The sequence below is a fragment of the Sycon ciliatum genome, chromosome 12 (genome assembly GCF_964019385.1).
Source record: "Sycon ciliatum chromosome 12, ocSycCili1.1, whole genome shotgun sequence".
NCBI classification, from domain to species: Eukaryota; Metazoa; Porifera; class Calcarea; order Leucosolenida; family Sycettidae; genus Sycon; species Sycon ciliatum.
Genome location: NC_088654.1, coordinates 8,829,314 through 8,835,313, shown reverse-complemented (window position 1 = coordinate 8,835,313; position 6,000 = coordinate 8,829,314).

The following is a 6,000-nucleotide window of genomic DNA, read 5'->3' as shown; positions in this document are numbered from 1 at the left end:
TTGGCAGAACCATACAAACCTAATGGCGGGCAATTCCTCGAATTCTGCTCCATTTCTTTATCCACATACCAAACATGCATGAAACTTACCAGAAAAAGTACCGAATTCTGCCAATTTTCTGCCGGCAGAATCCGCCGGACCCTAGTCTGTGGGGGGGGGGGGGGTTGTGTGTGCGCGTGTGTGTGCGTGCGCGCGCGCGCGTGTGTGTGTGTGTGAGTCTGTCGCGCTCACAGTATCTCGTTTTCTGCTTATGAAGCTACATGTATATGTATGTGTTATTTGTAGAAGATTACAATGTAGAGGTGATTGTCTGCTTTGCGTTCCTCTCTGCTTGGCCTGCATTATCAATTTATCAGTACTGGTTTTTGCTCTTCACACGTACACGTACACGTACCCCCCCCCCCCCCGCACACAAACAAACACACACTCACACGCACGCATGCATGCTTATGTATACGGTTTCAGTTTGAAAAATGCAAAGTGTCCTGTACATGTGTGCGTCTGATGCATTCACACGAACTTCAACGGTCTATGATGCACGCGTCACTTGTTGTTGTAGAAGTTTATTTAACGTCGCACCACAAACAGGCGATTTCGCCTCCTTTGATACATGTGGACGACAGAAGGAATGAGAGAGAGGGGGGGGGGGCAGAAGTATGGAGAGAGGAAGGGTAGAAATAAATAAGCAATCAACCTCAGGGCTACACCAAAGCAAAAACGGAATGGGAACATACTATATACAAAATAGCTTCATACATATATTGCAAAACACGTTTACTATTCTTCAGTCCGCTATACCACAGAAACACACTAGCCGAAAAGCATTTAAACGGAGCCATGATGCGCTTTTAGCAGGGCACAGAACTGAAGGTGGCTGGGCTCGGAACGGAGATCAGGCGGGAGCTGGTTCCACAGGACTGCGCCGATGAACTGCATGGTCGCTCGACCCGCAGGACCGGGCCAAAATGGTACTCGAACGAGGTGATGTGCTGCTCCCCGAGTGCGGTCACCAGTAACTCTCACGAAGAAGCTGGTGAAGAGGGAGCTAGCTCGGGAGAACAGACAACGACGGACAAAGATGAGGAGCTTAATGTTAAACATGTCCTCCAGGGTGGTGAGGCGGAGCTGTTCAAAGATCGGGCTCGTGCGCGACCACGGTGGCAGACCGAAGAAGCCGCGGATAGCGCACTTCGTTAGACGTGTGAGGGGCTCCATGTTGCCAATTTGAAGTGACGGATAAAAGGCGTTGGAAGCGTACGACAACCTACCCTGGATCATCGACCTGTAAAACAGGATCTTTGACGCCAGGGTGAGGCTTCGGCGGCTCCGCCACAGCGCACCTACTGACTTCCGCACCTGCTGGATTGTGTGATTGACGTGAGGCTCCCAGGAGAGCTGCTCATCTACCATTACGCCCAGGTACCGCGCTTGTTCCACAACTGCAAGGGCTGCATTCCCACAGCGAATTCGAATGTTATCTGTGTCAGGGGCTGGGCCTCTTGGGGTAATCAACAGAGCTTGCGTTTTCTTTTGGTTCAGCATTAGCCCGCGGTCCTCCAACCACTGCGACAGGCCAGTGATGGCTGTGCTTAGAGAAGAGCACACTTGTTCGCAACTGCCCGAGGCTTCAATTGCAATGTCGTCTGCAAATTCCTGGTTTGTGACCTGCTGGGGCAAGCAGCATCGAAGGTTACGGATGTATAGTGTGAACAGGAGGGGGCCGAGGACGGATCCTTGCGGCACCCCTCGACTGCATGCGACGTATTCCGAGCAATTTCCGCCCACGACTACGCGTTGAAGCCGCTCACTCAGGTAACTAGTGAACCATATCTGGACAGTACCGCCGACCCCAATGTCGGATAGCTCCTGTGCCAAGATGGTGTGTTTGACACAGTCGAAAGCCTTCGACATATCCACGAATATCACACCTGTGAGTTTGCGCTCATACTTCGCTTTCAGCCAGCGATTGACCGCTAGCACAAGAGCGTCCTCCGTACTGTGGTTCTTCCTGTACGCGAACTGCGAGTCAGGGAGAATACTGTGATCGGTCAGAAAGGATGTAAGCTGAGCTTTGACGATCTTCTCGAGGAGGCGAGAAACGACTGGTAGTAGAGAAATAGGTCGATACGCAGTAGGCTGACAAGGGTCAAGGCCGCCACCTTTGAATAGCGGCGACACATTAGCAATTTTAAACTGACGGGGAACACACCCCTGACATAACGAAGTATTGAAAATGATGCTGAGCGAGGGAGCCAGTATTGATGCCGAGTTTCTAAGGACAATACCCGGCAAGTCATCATGTCCAGTTGCTTTTGACGCGTCAACGGACTGGAGAAGGGCCGTAATGTCCTCCGTCGAAACAGGCGCAAATTCCGTGAATGCTGGTGCTTCACGTTCGGCTGGTGCGTTGGCGCACAGCGCGTCTGGTCGTCCAGGGTCATGTACAACTTCGCCAAAAGTTCGGGAGAGGATTCCAACAGGTACTTGTGGTGGGCTTGAACTTTTCGCTCGTCCAGTCACCACGTTTATCGTATTCCAGAGCTTCCGTCCATCCTTTCCGGCCGACTGTAGGCGAGCTTGAAAATACTGATCCCTTAGCCTCCGATCTAGCTTGCGCGCGGCTGCGCGGAGAGTGCGGTGTTGCTCTCGCAGGCGGACATCGTTTGGAGAGCGTGAAAGAAGTCGGTGGGCCTTGTTTCGTTGACGCACAGCAGATACAAGTTCAGGACACAACCATGGGCAAGGTCGGCGCCTCGGCTTACGAGGAGGTTGTAAGGGGGCGTGACGATCTAGAGCAGTAAAAACCTTTGCGTACCATTCGCTTATCATTGCATCAACATCATTCGACTTGCTGAAAATCTCAAGATTGCAGTCCTGCAAGTCAGCGTTAAAATGCTCCCAATTTATCCTCCACACTCGCCTCTTTCGAGATGCGACTCGTTCGGACTGCCGGGTGGCGACGATAATGTTGGCCACAAATGCGTAGTGGTCGCTGATGTCACACTTGATGACCGTGCATGTTCCAACTAGAGAGTTAGGGGCGAGGAGCAGATCTATTAGGGTGGAAGTTGATGCCGTTACTCTTGTCGGTGTCCGGATGTGGTTTTCCAGATCAAACCGCTGGAGCATGGTGTGCATCCGGCTGTGTCCCGAGCACATGTCCACATTGAAGTCACCAATGGCGACCACGCGGTTGTTTCGTCGCAAGGTTAGATTGTTCAGACTGATTTCTAGGTCTTGCCATACTGCAGCAGTAGTGGAAGGCGGAAGGTAGAACGTAGCCAGGGTGATGGGTTCACCGGATTCTGTCTTCAAGGTGAGTATCAGATTTTCGATTGTGTCACTCTCGAGTTCAGCGTGTCTGGAAACAGCCAGGGTATCTCGACTGTATACAGCTATACCGCCACCAGGTCTGTGCCCGCGATCGCGCCTAAAGAGTCTATAATGAGGTATATGAATGGATGAGTCAGAAATCGAACAATCAAGCCAAGTTTCAGCAATGCCGAAGATATCTACATTGTGGTAGTTTATGAAGTTTTGGATTTCGCCTAACTTCTTTTTAAGGCTGCATACATTCAGAAAAGCAAGTTTACAAGACTTCTGTCGACCGACAGTAGCTCTATGTAATTGTGGATTCATTTAATAGATCTATAAGGAAGAACTACATCTAGAAACTAATCCAAAACCTAAAACAAAAATACACAGGCAGTTCAAGCATACTATTTCAAGGTGCAGTTCACTGCACCACTTCATGACGGCTCCTACCGCGGCCGTCGTCACCCTCACACTCTTCCTCCCAGTCCGACCCGGTACCATAGAAGTCGTCTGTCTTGGTGGTCGGGCAGACAGCCTTCGCGGACAAGTCGGCACTGGATGGTGCGTCACTCCTGGCTCCTCGCTTACGCTTCCTCTCCATGGAGTGCTCCAGCGCACTAAAGCGGTTCGCGACAGAGGGAAAAGCGGAGGCGGTTTGTTGCAAGATTATTGGAGAAAAAGTAGAACACTTTCCACCTGCGACGTGCCAATCTTGCACCGGGGTAGGGACAGAAGATCCAGGAGCTGGAGTGGAAGTTACAGCTGCTTCAGTACCGGTTACATGTACTGCATTTGTATTGGACGCAAGGCTATTGTTGTGTTGCACGTGGTCGTTAGAAGATGCAGCCACAAAAGGTTTCTGGGGAGTTGTGTTGTCTCCTTTACCACCGGGTTCAGTTACGTTTCCCGCGGCAGGTGGGACTGGTACGGCTGTGTCATGGTGTTCTGAAGCTCGTACTGTCACTGCCTCAGGTACCTGGATGACGTCCTCCGTGCTTGGGCCCGCAGTAGCACTGGCCATACTCAGCGTGGATGTAGGTTGCTGTGCTTTTGTGCGTGTAGTGGGTATGCTAGATACACTGTCACCGTGCTGGGATGTGTTGGAGTTCACTTCAGAGTTTGAACCTACGCAATTCGTACGGGTACTCCCACGTTCGCAGGTCAACTGAGGTACAGAATCTGAAGGTTCAGAACTAGAGTTACTGTTAGTACGACTTGAACTTTCAGGCTCTCTGCCCGCCCTTACTTTACACTCTCGTGCTTCATGACCCGTTGTGCCACAGCGCCAGCACGTCTGGGTCTGCCCCCTGTGCCACACCCGCAACTTTCTCTTCCCAACGGTCACACACGACGGTACGGGTTTAGACAGTACGATATTGACGTACCTGATTCCTGTCTTGAAGGACGTGCCTTCGAAGCTGATCTTGCCGTGTGATGGCGGACCAATGAGCTTGCCGAAAACCGACAAAGATGCCGAAAGTGGGCCATCAGGCATTCCAACAGGGCAACCAAACACATGGAGCTGAGTGGAGCCCTCGTCGGGGAGATGCAGTTCCAACTGCTCACCTCGTATGCAAAGTCCCTTGCTCAAAACCGTCTCGCGCTGAGCTCTACTTGAAAGTGTGACTTGGCACCAACCAGGTTTCCCATGCAGATCAATCTGCTTGACAGACTCTTTCACGTTTAAGGAATTGCCAGACAGTTCATGCAGTATAAACTTATGGTCAGAAGGCCAATCTTTCGATACTTTGAAACAAAATATGGATGGAGCAGGAGCTCCAAAATTTGCTTCTCCTTTGACTATGAGTTTGAGGAAAGAAAACCAAAGCATATCAATACAATCACATACATGTATACAAACTTTTAAAAGTGTGTGAATGTACAACGTACGTTTGTCTTGTTAAGGCCCTCTTCAGACTAGGTACAAAACAGCCTATAAGTCACATTTACATAGAAGTTTCCAGGACAACAACAAGAATCTGGCGGGAAGCCTAAAAAGCTGCCCAATCCTTTCAGGCAGGGTGCCAACCCTTGTACAAGGCAACTTTCCTGCATTTATCGTACTTTCACCAGGCAGTTGTACGAACTTTGTACCCGGGTACGACTGTCCGCTGCTTTCACACAGCCCAGGCCCCTTGCGCAATTTCGTAGGGTCAAAGGTTGCCTGTATATTGCATGTAAAATGTGTAGTCTGAAAGCAGGCATGGAAAAATGTTGCCTTTTAGGTTTTATGTGATTTTGTACTGGATTTTCTATGTACGTAGTCTGATGAGGGCCTTATGCTGTGTGTCACTTTGCTCTGGGCATGGAAATTCTGTCGTACGAACAATGTGTGTGCATCCGCGGCACGCATGTTTGACATGTTTGTGCTCCACGTGTGCATGTAGGATCTAAACGTGTGTAACGCAAGCGTGTGGGGCACGCCCATTACGTCTGCGGCACCGTGACATGGCCAGTATGTGATGTCCGACACGGGTGTGCAGGAGTGGCGCGTGGGCGTGTCCGCAGTGTACACGTCTATACTCCAGCGTATTGTCCACTTTCCTGGTCCCAGGAGGGTTTTGGATCTGTTGAAAACACGTGAACTGAATACAGTGGAGTTAGTTTGAACTCTTGTGTGCTTTCTGTGCACAGGTTTATCTACGGAATTGAATATGGTCAAGAAATGCGTCTGAAAAACCTGGA